Source organism: Rhododendron vialii, chromosome 10a (genome assembly GCF_030253575.1).
Source record: "Rhododendron vialii isolate Sample 1 chromosome 10a, ASM3025357v1".
Classification (NCBI taxonomy): domain Eukaryota; kingdom Viridiplantae; phylum Streptophyta; class Magnoliopsida; order Ericales; family Ericaceae; genus Rhododendron; species Rhododendron vialii.
Genome location: NC_080566.1, coordinates 11,626,812 through 11,641,874, shown reverse-complemented (window position 1 = coordinate 11,641,874; position 15,063 = coordinate 11,626,812). Strand labels below are relative to the sequence as shown.

General features: G+C 58.5%; 37 non-coding genes across 37 annotated transcripts; all 37 read right to left on the bottom strand.

The window, feature by feature from the left end:
- Positions 1-175: 175 nt before the first annotated feature.
- LOC131305071 (5S ribosomal RNA) lies at positions 176-294 on the bottom strand. Its single transcript, XR_009192671.1, has one exon. It is a non-coding gene; the product is annotated as a 5S ribosomal RNA (ribosomal RNA).
- Positions 295-586: 292 nt separating this feature from the next.
- On the bottom strand, positions 587-705 carry LOC131305070 (5S ribosomal RNA). The gene has a single exon (XR_009192670.1). It is a non-coding gene; the product is annotated as a 5S ribosomal RNA (ribosomal RNA).
- A 288-nt stretch (positions 706-993) lies between these two features.
- On the bottom strand, positions 994-1,112 carry LOC131305069 (5S ribosomal RNA). The gene has a single exon (XR_009192669.1). It is a non-coding gene; the product is annotated as a 5S ribosomal RNA (ribosomal RNA).
- A 292-nt stretch (positions 1,113-1,404) lies between these two features.
- Positions 1,405-1,523, bottom strand: LOC131305066 (5S ribosomal RNA). The gene has a single exon (XR_009192667.1). It is a non-coding gene; the product is annotated as a 5S ribosomal RNA (ribosomal RNA).
- A 288-nt stretch (positions 1,524-1,811) lies between these two features.
- LOC131305065 (5S ribosomal RNA) lies at positions 1,812-1,930 on the bottom strand. The gene has a single exon (XR_009192666.1). It is a non-coding gene; the product is annotated as a 5S ribosomal RNA (ribosomal RNA).
- A 288-nt stretch (positions 1,931-2,218) lies between these two features.
- Positions 2,219-2,337, bottom strand: LOC131305064 (5S ribosomal RNA). Its single transcript, XR_009192665.1, has one exon. It is a non-coding gene; the product is annotated as a 5S ribosomal RNA (ribosomal RNA).
- A 292-nt stretch (positions 2,338-2,629) lies between these two features.
- On the bottom strand, positions 2,630-2,748 carry LOC131305063 (5S ribosomal RNA). Its single transcript, XR_009192664.1, has one exon. It is a non-coding gene; the product is annotated as a 5S ribosomal RNA (ribosomal RNA).
- A 288-nt stretch (positions 2,749-3,036) lies between these two features.
- LOC131305062 (5S ribosomal RNA) lies at positions 3,037-3,155 on the bottom strand. Its single transcript, XR_009192663.1, has one exon. It is a non-coding gene; the product is annotated as a 5S ribosomal RNA (ribosomal RNA).
- Positions 3,156-3,443: 288 nt separating this feature from the next.
- Positions 3,444-3,562, bottom strand: LOC131305060 (5S ribosomal RNA). Its single transcript, XR_009192661.1, has one exon. It is a non-coding gene; the product is annotated as a 5S ribosomal RNA (ribosomal RNA).
- A 292-nt stretch (positions 3,563-3,854) lies between these two features.
- Positions 3,855-3,973, bottom strand: LOC131305059 (5S ribosomal RNA). Its single transcript, XR_009192660.1, has one exon. It is a non-coding gene; the product is annotated as a 5S ribosomal RNA (ribosomal RNA).
- A 292-nt stretch (positions 3,974-4,265) lies between these two features.
- LOC131305058 (5S ribosomal RNA) lies at positions 4,266-4,384 on the bottom strand. Its single transcript, XR_009192659.1, has one exon. It is a non-coding gene; the product is annotated as a 5S ribosomal RNA (ribosomal RNA).
- A 288-nt stretch (positions 4,385-4,672) lies between these two features.
- Positions 4,673-4,791, bottom strand: LOC131305057 (5S ribosomal RNA). Its single transcript, XR_009192658.1, has one exon. It is a non-coding gene; the product is annotated as a 5S ribosomal RNA (ribosomal RNA).
- A 292-nt stretch (positions 4,792-5,083) lies between these two features.
- LOC131305056 (5S ribosomal RNA) lies at positions 5,084-5,202 on the bottom strand. Its single transcript, XR_009192657.1, has one exon. It is a non-coding gene; the product is annotated as a 5S ribosomal RNA (ribosomal RNA).
- Positions 5,203-5,490: 288 nt separating this feature from the next.
- On the bottom strand, positions 5,491-5,609 carry LOC131305055 (5S ribosomal RNA). The gene has a single exon (XR_009192656.1). It is a non-coding gene; the product is annotated as a 5S ribosomal RNA (ribosomal RNA).
- A 292-nt stretch (positions 5,610-5,901) lies between these two features.
- On the bottom strand, positions 5,902-6,020 carry LOC131305054 (5S ribosomal RNA). The gene has a single exon (XR_009192655.1). It is a non-coding gene; the product is annotated as a 5S ribosomal RNA (ribosomal RNA).
- Positions 6,021-6,308: 288 nt separating this feature from the next.
- On the bottom strand, positions 6,309-6,427 carry LOC131305053 (5S ribosomal RNA). Its single transcript, XR_009192654.1, has one exon. It is a non-coding gene; the product is annotated as a 5S ribosomal RNA (ribosomal RNA).
- Positions 6,428-6,715: 288 nt separating this feature from the next.
- On the bottom strand, positions 6,716-6,834 carry LOC131305051 (5S ribosomal RNA). The gene has a single exon (XR_009192653.1). It is a non-coding gene; the product is annotated as a 5S ribosomal RNA (ribosomal RNA).
- Positions 6,835-7,126: 292 nt separating this feature from the next.
- On the bottom strand, positions 7,127-7,245 carry LOC131305050 (5S ribosomal RNA). Its single transcript, XR_009192652.1, has one exon. It is a non-coding gene; the product is annotated as a 5S ribosomal RNA (ribosomal RNA).
- Positions 7,246-7,533: 288 nt separating this feature from the next.
- On the bottom strand, positions 7,534-7,652 carry LOC131305048 (5S ribosomal RNA). The gene has a single exon (XR_009192650.1). It is a non-coding gene; the product is annotated as a 5S ribosomal RNA (ribosomal RNA).
- A 288-nt stretch (positions 7,653-7,940) lies between these two features.
- LOC131305047 (5S ribosomal RNA) lies at positions 7,941-8,059 on the bottom strand. Its single transcript, XR_009192649.1, has one exon. It is a non-coding gene; the product is annotated as a 5S ribosomal RNA (ribosomal RNA).
- Positions 8,060-8,351: 292 nt separating this feature from the next.
- Positions 8,352-8,470, bottom strand: LOC131305046 (5S ribosomal RNA). Its single transcript, XR_009192648.1, has one exon. It is a non-coding gene; the product is annotated as a 5S ribosomal RNA (ribosomal RNA).
- Positions 8,471-8,762: 292 nt separating this feature from the next.
- Positions 8,763-8,881, bottom strand: LOC131305045 (5S ribosomal RNA). Its single transcript, XR_009192647.1, has one exon. It is a non-coding gene; the product is annotated as a 5S ribosomal RNA (ribosomal RNA).
- Positions 8,882-9,169: 288 nt separating this feature from the next.
- Positions 9,170-9,288, bottom strand: LOC131305044 (5S ribosomal RNA). The gene has a single exon (XR_009192646.1). It is a non-coding gene; the product is annotated as a 5S ribosomal RNA (ribosomal RNA).
- A 292-nt stretch (positions 9,289-9,580) lies between these two features.
- LOC131305043 (5S ribosomal RNA) lies at positions 9,581-9,699 on the bottom strand. The gene has a single exon (XR_009192645.1). It is a non-coding gene; the product is annotated as a 5S ribosomal RNA (ribosomal RNA).
- Positions 9,700-9,991: 292 nt separating this feature from the next.
- Positions 9,992-10,110, bottom strand: LOC131305042 (5S ribosomal RNA). Its single transcript, XR_009192644.1, has one exon. It is a non-coding gene; the product is annotated as a 5S ribosomal RNA (ribosomal RNA).
- A 288-nt stretch (positions 10,111-10,398) lies between these two features.
- On the bottom strand, positions 10,399-10,517 carry LOC131305041 (5S ribosomal RNA). The gene has a single exon (XR_009192643.1). It is a non-coding gene; the product is annotated as a 5S ribosomal RNA (ribosomal RNA).
- Positions 10,518-10,809: 292 nt separating this feature from the next.
- Positions 10,810-10,928, bottom strand: LOC131305040 (5S ribosomal RNA). Its single transcript, XR_009192642.1, has one exon. It is a non-coding gene; the product is annotated as a 5S ribosomal RNA (ribosomal RNA).
- Positions 10,929-11,220: 292 nt separating this feature from the next.
- Positions 11,221-11,339, bottom strand: LOC131305039 (5S ribosomal RNA). The gene has a single exon (XR_009192641.1). It is a non-coding gene; the product is annotated as a 5S ribosomal RNA (ribosomal RNA).
- A 288-nt stretch (positions 11,340-11,627) lies between these two features.
- On the bottom strand, positions 11,628-11,746 carry LOC131305037 (5S ribosomal RNA). The gene has a single exon (XR_009192639.1). It is a non-coding gene; the product is annotated as a 5S ribosomal RNA (ribosomal RNA).
- A 288-nt stretch (positions 11,747-12,034) lies between these two features.
- On the bottom strand, positions 12,035-12,153 carry LOC131305191 (5S ribosomal RNA). Its single transcript, XR_009192788.1, has one exon. It is a non-coding gene; the product is annotated as a 5S ribosomal RNA (ribosomal RNA).
- Positions 12,154-12,441: 288 nt separating this feature from the next.
- Positions 12,442-12,560, bottom strand: LOC131305035 (5S ribosomal RNA). The gene has a single exon (XR_009192638.1). It is a non-coding gene; the product is annotated as a 5S ribosomal RNA (ribosomal RNA).
- A 292-nt stretch (positions 12,561-12,852) lies between these two features.
- LOC131305034 (5S ribosomal RNA) lies at positions 12,853-12,971 on the bottom strand. The gene has a single exon (XR_009192637.1). It is a non-coding gene; the product is annotated as a 5S ribosomal RNA (ribosomal RNA).
- Positions 12,972-13,259: 288 nt separating this feature from the next.
- LOC131305033 (5S ribosomal RNA) lies at positions 13,260-13,378 on the bottom strand. Its single transcript, XR_009192636.1, has one exon. It is a non-coding gene; the product is annotated as a 5S ribosomal RNA (ribosomal RNA).
- Positions 13,379-13,666: 288 nt separating this feature from the next.
- Positions 13,667-13,785, bottom strand: LOC131305032 (5S ribosomal RNA). Its single transcript, XR_009192635.1, has one exon. It is a non-coding gene; the product is annotated as a 5S ribosomal RNA (ribosomal RNA).
- Positions 13,786-14,077: 292 nt separating this feature from the next.
- LOC131305031 (5S ribosomal RNA) lies at positions 14,078-14,196 on the bottom strand. Its single transcript, XR_009192634.1, has one exon. It is a non-coding gene; the product is annotated as a 5S ribosomal RNA (ribosomal RNA).
- A 288-nt stretch (positions 14,197-14,484) lies between these two features.
- On the bottom strand, positions 14,485-14,603 carry LOC131305030 (5S ribosomal RNA). Its single transcript, XR_009192633.1, has one exon. It is a non-coding gene; the product is annotated as a 5S ribosomal RNA (ribosomal RNA).
- A 288-nt stretch (positions 14,604-14,891) lies between these two features.
- Positions 14,892-15,010, bottom strand: LOC131305190 (5S ribosomal RNA). The gene has a single exon (XR_009192787.1). It is a non-coding gene; the product is annotated as a 5S ribosomal RNA (ribosomal RNA).
- Between the last annotated feature and the right edge of the window lie 53 nt (positions 15,011-15,063).

Genomic DNA, 15,063 nt, shown 5'->3' with positions numbered 1-15,063 from the left:
TGGAGGGATGGCTGCGGCCGAACGTGCCCGCTGACGGGGCTATTTTGGCTCGAAGCTGGAAAAATCGCTGCGAAAACTCTCCGGGAAGATCCGGACGGCATGAGCCGAAGTTGCGGCGACCGGATGAAAGAAGGGAACGGGGGGCGGGGAAGGGATTTCGTACAAAAACGAAAAAGGGGTGCAACACGAGGACTTCCCAGGGGGTCACCCATCCTAGTACTACTCTCGCCCAAGCACGCTTAACTGCGGAGTTCTGATGGGATCCGGTGCATTAGTGCTGGTATGATCGCACCCGATAGGCACTCCGCTTTCAATTCTTTTGGTCCATTTTTCTGCCCCGTCGGGCACTGCTCGCTCTATCTCTGGCTTTCTTGGCCACGTCTCGCCGGCCGGACCCCGTATCCCGTTGGAGGGATGGCTGCGGCCGAGAGTGCCCGCTGAAGGGGGCTATTTTGGCTCGCAGCTCGAAAAATCGCTGCAGCGAAAACTCTCCGGGAAGATCCGGACGGAATGAGCCGAAGTTGCGGCGACCGGATGAAAGAAGGGAACGGGGGGCGGGGAAGGGATTTCGTACAAAAACGAAAAAGGGGTGCAACACGAGGACTTCCCAGGGGGTCACCCATCCTAGTACTACTCTCGCCCAAGCACGCTTAACTGCGGAGTTCTGATGGGATCCGGTGCATTAGTGCTGGTATGATCGCACCCGATAGGCACTCCGCTTTCAATTCTTTTGGTCCATTTTTCGGCCCCGTCGGGCACCGCTCGCTCTATCTCTGGCTTTCTTGGCCACGTCTCGCCGGCCGGACCCCGTATCCCGTTGGAGGGATGGCTGCGGCCGAACGTGCCCGCTGACGGGGCTATTTTGGCTCGAAGCTGGAAAAATCGCTGCGAAAACTCTCCGGGAAGATCCGGACGGCATGAGCCGAAGTTGCGGCGACCGGATGAAAGAAGGGAACGGGGGGCGGGGAAGGGATTTCGTACAAAAACGAAAAAGGGGTGCAACACGAGGACTTCCCAGGGGGTCACCCATCCTAGTACTACTCTCGCCCAAGCACGCTTAACTGCGGAGTTCTGATGGGATCCGGTGCATTAGTGCTGGTATGATCGCACCCGATAGGCACTCCGCTTTCAATTCTTTTGGTCCATTTTTCTGCCCCGTCGGGCACTGCTCGCTCTATCTCTGGCTTTCTTGGCCACGTCTCGCCGGCCGGACCCCGTATCCCGTTGGAGGGATGGCTACGGCCGAGAGTGCCCGCTGAAGGGGGCTATTTTGGCTCGCAGCTCGAAAAATCGCTGCAGCGAAAACTCTCCGGGAAGATCCGGACGGAATGAGCCGAAGTTGCGGCGACCGGATGAAAGAAGGGAACGGGGGGCGGGGAAGGGATTTCGTACAAAAACGAAAAAGGGGTGCAACACGAGGACTTCCCAGGGGGTCACCCATCCTAGTACTACTCTCGCCCAAGCACGCTTAACTGCGGAGTTCTGATGGGATCCGGTGCATTAGTGCTGGTATGATCGCACCCGATAGGCACTCCGCTTTCAATTCTTTTGGTCCATTTTTCGGCCCCGTCGGGCACCGCTCGCTCTATCTCTGGCTTTCTTGGCCACGTCTCGCCGGCCGGACCCCGTATCCCGTTGGAGGGATGGCTGCGGCCGAACGTGCCCGCTGACGGGGCTATTTTGGCTCGCAGCTCGAAAAATCGCTGCGAAAACTCTCCGGGAAGATCCGGACGGCATGAGCCGAAGTTGCGGCGACCGGATGAAAGAAGGGAACGGGGGGCGGGGAAGGGATTTCGTACAAAAACGAAAAAGGGGTGCAACACGAGGACTTCCCAGGGGGTCACCCATCCTAGTACTACTCTCGCCCAAGCACGCTTAACTGCGGAGTTCTGATGGGATCCGGTGCATTAGTGCTGGTATGATCGCACCCGATAGGCACTCCGCTTTCAATTCTTTTGGTCCATTTTTCGGCCCCGTCGGGCACGGCTCGCTCTATCTCTGGCTTTCTTGGCCACGTCTCGCCGGCCGGACCCCGTATCCCGTTGGAGGGATGGCTGCGGCCGAACGTGCCCGCTGACGGGGCTATTTTGGCTCGCAGCTCGAAAAATCGCTGCGAAAACTCTCCGGGAAGATCCGGACGGCATGAGCCGAAGTTGCGGCGACCGGATGAAAGAAGGGAACGGGGGGCGGGGAAGGGATTTCGTACAAAAACGAAAAAGGGGTGCAACACGAGGACTTCCCAGGGGGTCACCCATCCTAGTACTACTCTCGCCCAAGCACGCTTAACTGCGGAGTTCTGATGGGATCCGGTGCATTAGTGCTGGTATGATCGCACCCGATAGGCACTCCGCTTTCAATTCTTTTGGTCCATTTTTCTGCCCCGTCGGGCACTGCTCGCTCTATCTCTGGCTTTCTTGGCCACGTCTCGCCGGCCGGACCCCGTATCCCGTTGGAGGGATGGCTACGGCCGAGAGTGCCCGCTGAAGGGGGCTATTTTGGCTCGCAGCTCGAAAAATCGCTGCAGCGAAAACTCTCCGGGAAGATCCGGACGGAATGAGCCGAAGTTGCGGCGACCGGATGAAAGAAGGGAACGGGGGGCGGGGAAGGGATTTCGTACAAAAACGAAAAAGGGGTGCAACACGAGGACTTCCCAGGGGGTCACCCATCCTAGTACTACTCTCGCCCAAGCACGCTTAACTGCGGAGTTCTGATGGGATCCGGTGCATTAGTGCTGGTATGATCGCACCCGATAGGCACTCCGCTTTCAATTCTTTTGGTCCATTTTTCGGCCCCGTCGGGCACCGCTCGCTCTATCTCTGGCTTTCTTGGCCACGTCTCGCCGGCCGGACCCCGTATCCCGTTGGAGGGATGGCTGCGGCCGAACGTGCCCGCTGACGGGGCTATTTTGGCTCGCAGCTCGAAAAATCGCTGCGAAAACTCTCCGGGAAGATCCGGACGGCATGAGCCGAAGTTGCGGCGACCGGATGAAAGAAGGGAACGGGGGGCGGGGAAGGGATTTCGTACAAAAACGAAAAAGGGGTGCAACACGAGGACTTCCCAGGGGGTCACCCATCCTAGTACTACTCTCGCCCAAGCACGCTTAACTGCGGAGTTCTGATGGGATCCGGTGCATTAGTGCTGGTATGATCGCACCCGATAGGCACTCCGCTTTCAATTCTTTTGGTCCATTTTTCGGCCCCGTCGGGCACCGCTCGCTCTATCTCTGGCTTTCTTGGCCACGTCTCGCCGGCCGGACCCCGTATCCCGTTGGAGGGATGGCTGCGGCCGAACGTGCCCGCTGACGGGGCTATTTTGGCTCGAAGCTGGAAAAATCGCTGCGAAAACTCTCCGGGAAGATCCGGACGGCATGAGCCGAAGTTGCGGCGACCGGATGAAAGAAGGGAACGGGGGGCGGGGAAGGGATTTCGTACAAAAACGAAAAAGGGGTGCAACACGAGGACTTCCCAGGGGGTCACCCATCCTAGTACTACTCTCGCCCAAGCACGCTTAACTGCGGAGTTCTGATGGGATCCGGTGCATTAGTGCTGGTATGATCGCACCCGATAGGCACTCCGCTTTCAATTCTTTTGGTCCATTTTTCTGCCCCGTCGGGCACTGCTCGCTCTATCTCTGGCTTTCTTGGCCACGTCTCGCCGGCCGGACCCCGTATCCCGTTGGAGGGATGGCTACGGCCGAGAGTGCCCGCTGAAGGGGGCTATTTTGGCTCGCAGCTCGAAAAATCGCTGCAGCGAAAACTCTCCGGGAAGATCCGGACGGCATGAGCCGAAGTTGCGGCGACCGGATGAAAGAAGGGAACGGGGGGCGGGGAAGGGATTTCGTACAAAAACGAAAAAGGGGTGCAACACGAGGACTTCCCAGGGGGTCACCCATCCTAGTACTACTCTCGCCCAAGCACGCTTAACTGCGGAGTTCTGATGGGATCCGGTGCATTAGTGCTGGTATGATCGCACCCGATAGGCACTCCGCTTTCAATTCTTTTGGTCCATTTTTCTGCCCCGTCGGGCACTGCTCGCTCTATCTCTGGCTTTCTTGGCCACGTCTCGCCGGCCGGACCCCGTATCCCGTTGGAGGGATGGCTGCGGCCGAGAGTGCCCGCTGAAGGGGGCTATTTTGGCTCGCAGCTCGAAAAATCGCTGCAGCGAAAACTCTCCGGGAAGATCCGGACGGAATGAGCCGAAGTTGCGGCGACCGGATGAAAGAAGGGAACGGGGGGCGGGGAAGGGATTTCGTACAAAAACGAAAAAGGGGTGCAACACGAGGACTTCCCAGGGGGTCACCCATCCTAGTACTACTCTCGCCCAAGCACGCTTAACTGCGGAGTTCTGATGGGATCCGGTGCATTAGTGCTGGTATGATCGCACCCGATAGGCACTCCGCTTTCAATTCTTTTGGTCCATTTTTCGGCCCCGTCGGGCACCGCTCGCTCTATCTCTGGCTTTCTTGGCCACGTCTCGCCGGCCGGACCCCGTATCCCGTTGGAGGGATGGCTGCGGCCGAACGTGCCCGCTGACGGGGCTATTTTGGCTCGAAGCTGGAAAAATCGCTGCGAAAACTCTCCGGGAAGATCCGGACGGCATGAGCCGAAGTTGCGGCGACCGGATGAAAGAAGGGAACGGGGGGCGGGGAAGGGATTTCGTACAAAAACGAAAAAGGGGTGCAACACGAGGACTTCCCAGGGGGTCACCCATCCTAGTACTACTCTCGCCCAAGCACGCTTAACTGCGGAGTTCTGATGGGATCCGGTGCATTAGTGCTGGTATGATCGCACCCGATAGGCACTCCGCTTTCAATTCTTTTGGTCCATTTTTCTGCCCCGTCGGGCACTGCTCGCTCTATCTCTGGCTTTCTTGGCCACGTCTCGCCGGCCGGACCCCGTATCCCGTTGGAGGGATGGCTGCGGCCGAGAGTGCCCGCTGAAGGGGGCTATTTTGGCTCGCAGCTCGAAAAATCGCTGCAGCGAAAACTCTCCGGGAAGATCCGGACGGAATGAGCCGAAGTTGCGGCGACCGGATGAAAGAAGGGAACGGGGGGCGGGGAAGGGATTTCGTACAAAAACGAAAAAGGGGTGCAACACGAGGACTTCCCAGGGGGTCACCCATCCTAGTACTACTCTCGCCCAAGCACGCTTAACTGCGGAGTTCTGATGGGATCCGGTGCATTAGTGCTGGTATGATCGCACCCGATAGGCACTCCGCTTTCAATTCTTTTGGTCCATTTTTCGGCCCCGTCGGGCACCGCTCGCTCTATCTCTGGCTTTCTTGGCCACGTCTCGCCGGCCGGACCCCGTATCCCGTTGGAGGGATGGCTGCGGCCGAACGTGCCCGCTGACGGGGCTATTTTGGCTCGAAGCTGGAAAAATCGCTGCGAAAACTCTCCGGGAAGATCCGGACGGCATGAGCCGAAGTTGCGGCGACCGGATGAAAGAAGGGAACGGGGGGCGGGGAAGGGATTTCGTACAAAAACGAAAAAGGGGTGCAACACGAGGACTTCCCAGGGGGTCACCCATCCTAGTACTACTCTCGCCCAAGCACGCTTAACTGCGGAGTTCTGATGGGATCCGGTGCATTAGTGCTGGTATGATCGCACCCGATAGGCACTCCGCTTTCAATTCTTTTGGTCCATTTTTCTGCCCCGTCGGGCACTGCTCGCTCTATCTCTGGCTTTCTTGGCCACGTCTCGCCGGCCGGACCCCGTATCCCGTTGGAGGGATGGCTACGGCCGAGAGTGCCCGCTGAAGGGGGCTATTTTGGCTCGCAGCTCGAAAAATCGCTGCAGCGAAAACTCTCCGGGAAGATCCGGACGGAATGAGCCGAAGTTGCGGCGACCGGATGAAAGAAGGGAACGGGGGGCGGGGAAGGGATTTCGTACAAAAACGAAAAAGGGGTGCAACACGAGGACTTCCCAGGGGGTCACCCATCCTAGTACTACTCTCGCCCAAGCACGCTTAACTGCGGAGTTCTGATGGGATCCGGTGCATTAGTGCTGGTATGATCGCACCCGATAGGCACTCCGCTTTCAATTCTTTTGGTCCATTTTTCGGCCCCGTCGGGCACCGCTCGCTCTATCTCTGGCTTTCTTGGCCACGTCTCGCCGGCCGGACCCCGTATCCCGTTGGAGGGATGGCTGCGGCCGAACGTGCCCGCTGACGGGGCTATTTTGGCTCGCAGCTCGAAAAATCGCTGCGAAAACTCTCCGGGAAGATCCGGACGGCATGAGCCGAAGTTGCGGCGACCGGATGAAAGAAGGGAACGGGGGGCGGGGAAGGGATTTCGTACAAAAACGAAAAAGGGGTGCAACACGAGGACTTCCCAGGGGGTCACCCATCCTAGTACTACTCTCGCCCAAGCACGCTTAACTGCGGAGTTCTGATGGGATCCGGTGCATTAGTGCTGGTATGATCGCACCCGATAGGCACTCCGCTTTCAATTCTTTTGGTCCATTTTTCGGCCCCGTCGGGCACGGCTCGCTCTATCTCTGGCTTTCTTGGCCACGTCTCGCCGGCCGGACCCCGTATCCCGTTGGAGGGATGGCTGCGGCCGAACGTGCCCGCTGACGGGGCTATTTTGGCTCGCAGCTCGAAAAATCGCTGCGAAAACTCTCCGGGAAGATCCGGACGGCATGAGCCGAAGTTGCGGCGACCGGATGAAAGAAGGGAACGGGGGGCGGGGAAGGGATTTCGTACAAAAACGAAAAAGGGGTGCAACACGAGGACTTCCCAGGGGGTCACCCATCCTAGTACTACTCTCGCCCAAGCACGCTTAACTGCGGAGTTCTGATGGGATCCGGTGCATTAGTGCTGGTATGATCGCACCCGATAGGCACTCCGCTTTCAATTCTTTTGGTCCATTTTTCTGCCCCGTCGGGCACTGCTCGCTCTATCTCTGGCTTTCTTGGCCACGTCTCGCCGGCCGGACCCCGTATCCCGTTGGAGGGATGGCTACGGCCGAGAGTGCCCGCTGAAGGGGGCTATTTTGGCTCGCAGCTCGAAAAATCGCTGCAGCGAAAACTCTCCGGGAAGATCCGGACGGAATGAGCCGAAGTTGCGGCGACCGGATGAAAGAAGGGAACGGGGGGCGGGGAAGGGATTTCGTACAAAAACGAAAAAGGGGTGCAACACGAGGACTTCCCAGGGGGTCACCCATCCTAGTACTACTCTCGCCCAAGCACGCTTAACTGCGGAGTTCTGATGGGATCCGGTGCATTAGTGCTGGTATGATCGCACCCGATAGGCACTCCGCTTTCAATTCTTTTGGTCCATTTTTCGGCCCCGTCGGGCACCGCTCGCTCTATCTCTGGCTTTCTTGGCCACGTCTCGCCGGCCGGACCCCGTATCCCGTTGGAGGGATGGCTGCGGCCGAACGTGCCCGCTGACGGGGCTATTTTGGCTCGCAGCTCGAAAAATCGCTGCGAAAACTCTCCGGGAAGATCCGGACGGCATGAGCCGAAGTTGCGGCGACCGGATGAAAGAAGGGAACGGGGGGCGGGGAAGGGATTTCGTACAAAAACGAAAAAGGGGTGCAACACGAGGACTTCCCAGGGGGTCACCCATCCTAGTACTACTCTCGCCCAAGCACGCTTAACTGCGGAGTTCTGATGGGATCCGGTGCATTAGTGCTGGTATGATCGCACCCGATAGGCACTCCGCTTTCAATTCTTTTGGTCCATTTTTCGGCCCCGTCGGGCACCGCTCGCTCTATCTCTGGCTTTCTTGGCCACGTCTCGCCGGCCGGACCCCGTATCCCGTTGGAGGGATGGCTGCGGCCGAACGTGCCCGCTGACGGGGCTATTTTGGCTCGAAGCTGGAAAAATCGCTGCGAAAACTCTCCGGGAAGATCCGGACGGCATGAGCCGAAGTTGCGGCGACCGGATGAAAGAAGGGAACGGGGGGCGGGGAAGGGATTTCGTACAAAAACGAAAAAGGGGTGCAACACGAGGACTTCCCAGGGGGTCACCCATCCTAGTACTACTCTCGCCCAAGCACGCTTAACTGCGGAGTTCTGATGGGATCCGGTGCATTAGTGCTGGTATGATCGCACCCGATAGGCACTCCGCTTTCAATTCTTTTGGTCCATTTTTCTGCCCCGTCGGGCACTGCTCGCTCTATCTCTGGCTTTCTTGGCCACGTCTCGCCGGCCGGACCCCGTATCCCGTTGGAGGGATGGCTACGGCCGAGAGTGCCCGCTGAAGGGGGCTATTTTGGCTCGCAGCTCGAAAAATCGCTGCAGCGAAAACTCTCCGGGAAGATCCGGACGGCATGAGCCGAAGTTGCGGCGACCGGATGAAAGAAGGGAACGGGGGGCGGGGAAGGGATTTCGTACAAAAACGAAAAAGGGGTGCAACACGAGGACTTCCCAGGGGGTCACCCATCCTAGTACTACTCTCGCCCAAGCACGCTTAACTGCGGAGTTCTGATGGGATCCGGTGCATTAGTGCTGGTATGATCGCACCCGATAGGCACTCCGCTTTCAATTCTTTTGGTCCATTTTTCTGCCCCGTCGGGCATTGCTCGCTCTATCTCTGGCTTTCTTGGCCACGTCTCGCCGGCCGGACCCCGTATCCCGTTGGAGGGATGGCTACGGCCGAGAGTGCCCGCTGAAGGGGGCTATTTTGGCTCGCAGCTCGAAAAATCGCTGCAGCGAAAACTCTCCGGGAAGATCCGGACGGAATGAGCCGAAGTTGCGGCGACCGGATGAAAGAAGGGAACGGGGGGCGGGGAAGGGATTTCGTACAAAAACGAAAAAGGGGTGCAACACGAGGACTTCCCAGGGGGTCACCCATCCTAGTACTACTCTCGCCCAAGCACGCTTAACTGCGGAGTTCTGATGGGATCCGGTGCATTAGTGCTGGTATGATCGCACCCGATAGGCACTCCGCTTTCAATTCTTTTGGTCCATTTTTCGGCCCCGTCGGGCACCGCTCGCTCTATCTCTGGCTTTCTTGGCCACGTCTCGCCGGCCGGACCCCGTATCCCGTTGGAGGGATGGCTGCGGCCGAACGTGCCCGCTGACGGGGCTATTTTGGCTCGCAGCTCGAAAAATCGCTGCGAAAACTCTCCGGGAAGATCCGGACGGCATGAGCCGAAGTTGCGGCGACCGGATGAAAGAAGGGAACGGGGGGCGGGGAAGGGATTTCGTACAAAAACGAAAAAGGGGTGCAACACGAGGACTTCCCAGGGGGTCACCCATCCTAGTACTACTCTCGCCCAAGCACGCTTAACTGCGGAGTTCTGATGGGATCCGGTGCATTAGTGCTGGTATGATCGCACCCGATAGGCACTCCGCTTTCAATTCTTTTGGTCCATTTTTCTGCCCCGTCGGGCACTGCTCGCTCTATCTCTGGCTTTCTTGGCCACGTCTCGCCGGCCGGACCCCGTATCCCGTTGGAGGGATGGCTACGGCCGAGAGTGCCCGCTGAAGGGGGCTATTTTGGCTCGCAGCTCGAAAAATCGCTGCAGCGAAAACTCTCCGGGAAGATCCGGACGGCATGAGCCGAAGTTGCGGCGACCGGATGAAAGAAGGGAACGGGGGGCGGGGAAGGGATTTCGTACAAAAACGAAAAAGGGGTGCAACACGAGGACTTCCCAGGGGGTCACCCATCCTAGTACTACTCTCGCCCAAGCACGCTTAACTGCGGAGTTCTGATGGGATCCGGTGCATTAGTGCTGGTATGATCGCACCCGATAGGCACTCCGCTTTCAATTCTTTTGGTCCATTTTTCTGCCCCGTCGGGCATTGCTCGCTCTATCTCTGGCTTTCTTGGCCACGTCTCGCCGGCCGGACCCCGTATCCCGTTGGAGGGATGGCTACGGCCGAGAGTGCCCGCTGAAGGGGGCTATTTTGGCTCGCAGCTCGAAAAATCGCTGCAGCGAAAACTCTCCGGGAAGATCCGGACGGAATGAGCCGAAGTTGCGGCGACCGGATGAAAGAAGGGAACGGGGGGCGGGGAAGGGATTTCGTACAAAAACGAAAAAGGGGTGCAACACGAGGACTTCCCAGGGGGTCACCCATCCTAGTACTACTCTCGCCCAAGCACGCTTAACTGCGGAGTTCTGATGGGATCCGGTGCATTAGTGCTGGTATGATCGCACCCGATAGGCACTCCGCTTTCAATTCTTTTGGTCCATTTTTCGGCCCCGTCGGGCACCGCTCGCTCTATCTCTGGCTTTCTTGGCCACGTCTCGCCGGCCGGACCCCGTATCCCGTTGGAGGGATGGCTGCGGCCGAACGTGCCCGCTGACGGGGCTATTTTGGCTCGCAGCTCGAAAAATCGCTGCGAAAACTCTCCGGGAAGATCCGGACGGCATGAGCCGAAGTTGCGGCGACCGGATGAAAGAAGGGAACGGGGGGCGGGGAAGGGATTTCGTACAAAAACGAAAAAGGGGTGCAACACGAGGACTTCCCAGGGGGTCACCCATCCTAGTACTACTCTCGCCCAAGCACGCTTAACTGCGGAGTTCTGATGGGATCCGGTGCATTAGTGCTGGTATGATCGCACCCGATAGGCACTCCGCTTTCAATTCTTTTGGTCCATTTTTCTGCCCCGTCGGGCACTGCTCGCTCTATCTCTGGCTTTCTTGGCCACGTCTCGCCGGCCGGACCCCGTATCCCGTTGGAGGGATGGCTACGGCCGAGAGTGCCCGCTGAAGGGGGCTATTTTGGCTCGCAGCTCGAAAAATCGCTGCAGCGAAAACTCTCCGGGAAGATCCGGACGGCATGAGCCGAAGTTGCGGCGACCGGATGAAAGAAGGGAACGGGGGGCGGGGAAGGGATTTCGTACAAAAACGAAAAAGGGGTGCAACACGAGGACTTCCCAGGGGGTCACCCATCCTAGTACTACTCTCGCCCAAGCACGCTTAACTGCGGAGTTCTGATGGGATCCGGTGCATTAGTGCTGGTATGATCGCACCCGATAGGCACTCCGCTTTCAATTCTTTTGGTCCATTTTTCTGCCCCGTCGGGCATTGCTCGCTCTATCTCTGGCTTTCTTGGCCACGTCTCGCCGGCCGGACCCCGTATCCCGTTGGAGGGATGGCTACGGCCGAGAGTGCCCGCTGAAGGGGGCTATTTTGGCTCGCAGCTCGAAAAATCGCTGCAGCGAAAACTCTCCGGGAAGATCCGGACGGAATGAGCCGAAGTTGCGGCGACCGGATGAAAGAAGGGAACGGGGGGCGGGGAAGGGATTTCGTACAAAAACGAAAAAGGGGTGCAACACGAGGACTTCCCAGGGGGTCACCCATCCTAGTACTACTCTCGCCCAAGCACGCTTAACTGCGGAGTTCTGATGGGATCCGGTGCATTAGTGCTGGTATGATCGCACCCGATAGGCACTCCGCTTTCAATTCTTTTGGTCCATTTTTCGGCCCCGTCGGGCACCGCTCGCTCTATCTCTGGCTTTCTTGGCCACGTCTCGCCGGCCGGACCCCGTATCCCGTTGGAGGGATGGCTGCGGCCGAACGTGCCCGCTGACGGGGCTATTTTGGCTCGCAGCTCGAAAAATCGCTGCGAAAACTCTCCGGGAAGATCCGGACGGCATGAGCCGAAGTTGCGGCGACCGGATGAAAGAAGGGAACGGGGGGCGGGGAAGGGATTTCGTACAAAAACGAAAAAGGGGTGCAACACGAGGACTTCCCAGGGGGTCACCCATCCTAGTACTACTCTCGCCCAAGCACGCTTAACTGCGGAGTTCTGATGGGATCCGGTGCATTAGTGCTGGTATGATCGCACCCGATAGGCACTCCGCTTTCAATTCTTTTGGTCCATTTTTCGGCCCCGTCGGGCACGGCTCGCTCTATCTCTGGCTTTCTTGGCCACGTCTCGCCGGCCGGACCCCGTATCCCGTTGGAGGGATGGCTGCGGCCGAACGTGCCCGCTGACGGGGCTATTTTGGCTCGCAGCTCGAAAAATCGCTGCGAAAACTCTCCGGGAAGATCCGGACGGCATGAGCCGAAGTTGCGGCGACCGGATGAAAGAAGGGAACGGGGGGCGGGGAAGGGATTTCGTACAAAAACGAAAAAGGGGTGCAACACGAGGACTTCCCAGGGGGTCACCCATCCGAGTACTACTCTCGCCCAAGCACGCTTAACTGCGGAGTTCTGATGGGATCCGGTGCATTAGTGCTGGTATGATCGCACCCGATAGGCACTCCGCTTTCAATTCTTTTGGTCCATTTTTCGGCCCCGTCGGGCACCGCTCGCTCTATCTCTGGCTTTCTTGGCCACGTCTCGCCGGCCGGACCCCGTATCCCGTTGGAGGGATGGCTGCGGCCGAACGTGCCCGCTGACGGGGCTATTTTGGCTCGAAGCTGGAAAAATCGCTGCGAAAACTCTCCGGGAAGATCCGGACGGCATGAGCCGAAGTTGCGGCGACCGGATGAAAGAAGGGAACGGGGGGCGGGGAAGGGATTTCGTACAAAAACGAAAAAGGGGTGCAACACGAGGACTTCCCAGGGGGTCACCCATCCTAGTACTACTCTCGCCCAAGCACGCTTAACTGCGGAGTTCTGATGGGATCCGGTGCATTAGTGCTGGTATGATCGCACCCGATAGGCACTCCGCTTTCAATTCTTTTGGTCCATTTTTCTGCCCCGTCGGGCACTGCTCGCTCTATCTCTGGCTTTCTTGGCCACGTCTCGCCGGCCGGACCCCGTATCCCGTTGGAGGGATGGCTACGGCCGAGAGTGCCCGCTGAAGGGGGCTATTTTGGCTCGCAGCTCGAAAAATCGCTGCAGCGAAAACTCTCCGGGAAGATCCGGACGGAATGAGCCGAAGTTGCGGCGACCGGATGAAAGAAGGGAACGGGGGGCGGGGAAGGGATTTCGTACAAAAACGAAAAAGGGGTGCAACACGAGGACTTCCCAGGGGGTCACCCATCCTAGTACTACTCTCGCCCAAGCACGCTTAACTGCGGAGTTCTGATGGGATCCGGTGCATTAGTGCTGGTATGATCGCACCCGATAGGCACTCCGCTTTCAATTCTTTTGGTCCATTTTTCGGCCCCGTCGGGCACCGCTCGCTCTATCTCTGGCTTTCTTGGCCACGTCTCGCCGGCCGGACCCCGTATCCCGTTGGAGGGATGGCTGCGGCCGAACGTGCCCGCTGACGGGGCTATTTTGGCTCGCAGCTCGAAAAATCGCTGCGAAAACTCTCCGGGAAGATCCGGACGGCATGAGCCGAAGTTGCGGCGACCGGATGAAAGAAGGGAACGGGGGGCGGGGAAGGGATTTCGTACAAAAACGAAAAAGGGGTGCAACACGAGGACTTCCCAGGGGGTCACCCATCCTAGTACTACTCTCGCCCAAGCACGCTTAACTGCGGAGTTCTGATGGGATCCGGTGCATTAGTGCTGGTATGATCGCACCCGATAGGCACTCCGCTTTCAATTCTTTTGGTCCATTTTTCGGCCCCGTCGGGCACGGCTCGCTCTATCTCTGGCTTTCTTGGCCACGTCTCGCCGGCCGGACCCCGTATCCCGTTGGAGGGATGGCTGCGGCCGAACGTGCCCGCTGACGGGGCTATTTTGGCTCGCAGCTCGAAAAATCGCTGCGAAAACTCTCCGGGAAGATCCGGACGGCATGAGCCGAAGTTGCGGCGACCGGATGAAAGAAGGGAACGGGGGGCGGGGAAGGGATTTCGTACAAAAACGAAAAAGGGGTGCAACACGAGGACTTCCCAGGGGGTCACCCATCCTAGTACTACTCTCGCCCAAGCACGCTTAACTGCGGAGTTCTGATGGGATCCGGTGCATTAGTGCTGGTATGATCGCACCCGATAGGCACTCCGCTTTCAATTCTTTTGGTCCATTTTTCTGCCCCGTCGGGCACTGCTCGCTCTATCTCTGGCTTTCTTGGCCACGTCTCGCCGGCCGGACCCCGTATCCCGTTGGAGGGATGGCTACGGCCGAGAGTGCCCGCTGAAGGGGGCTATTTTGGCTCGCAGCTCGAAAAATCGCTGCAGCGAAAACTCTCCGGGAAGATCCGGACGGAATGAGCCGAAGTTGCGGCGACCGGATGAAAGAAGGGAACGGGGGGCGGGGAAGGGATTTCGTACAAAAACGAAAAAGGGGTGCAACACGAGGACTTCCCAGGGGGTCACCCATCCTAGTACTACTCTCGCCCAAGCACGCTTAACTGCGGAGTTCTGATGGGATCCGGTGCATTAGTGCTGGTATGATCGCACCCGATAGGCACTCCGCTTTCAATTCTTTTGGTCCATTTTTCGGCCCCGTCGGGCACCGCTCGCTCTATCTCTGGCTTTCTTGGCCACGTCTCGCCGGCCGGACCCCGTATCCCGTTGGAGGGATGGCTGCGGCCGAACGTGCCCGCTGACGGGGCTATTTTGGCTCGCAGCTCGAAAAATCGCTGCGAAAACTCTCCGGGAAGATCCGGACGGCATGAGCCGAAGTTGCGGCGACCGGATGAAAGAAGGGAACGGGGGGCGGGGAAGGGATTTCGTACAAAAACGAAAAAGGGGTGCAACACGAGGACTTCCCAGGGGGTCACCCATCCTAGTACTACTCTCGCCCAAGCACGCTTAACTGCGGAGTTCTGATGGGATCCGGTGCATTAGTGCTGGTATGATCGCACCCGATAGGCACTCCGCTTTCAATTCTTTTGGTCCATTTTTCAGCCCCGTCGGGCACGGCTCGCTCTATCTCTGGCTTTCTTGGCCACGTCTCGCCGGCCGGACCCCGTATCCCGTTGGAGGGATGGCTGCGGCCGAACGTGCCCGCTGACGGGGCTATTTTGGCTCGCAGCTCGAAAAATCGCTGCGAAAACTCTCCGGGAAGATCCGGACGGCATGAGCCGAAGTTGCGGCGACCGGATGAAAGAAGGGAACGGGGGGCGGGGAAGGGATTTCGTACAAAAACGAAAAAGGGGTGCAACACGAGGACTTCCCAGGGGGTCACCCATCCGAGTACTACTCTCGCCCAAGCACGCTTAACTGCGGAGTTCTGATGGGATCCGGTGCATTAGTGCTGGTATGATCGCACCCGATAGGCACTCCGCTTTCAATTCTTTTGGTCCATTTTTCGGCCCCGTCGGGCA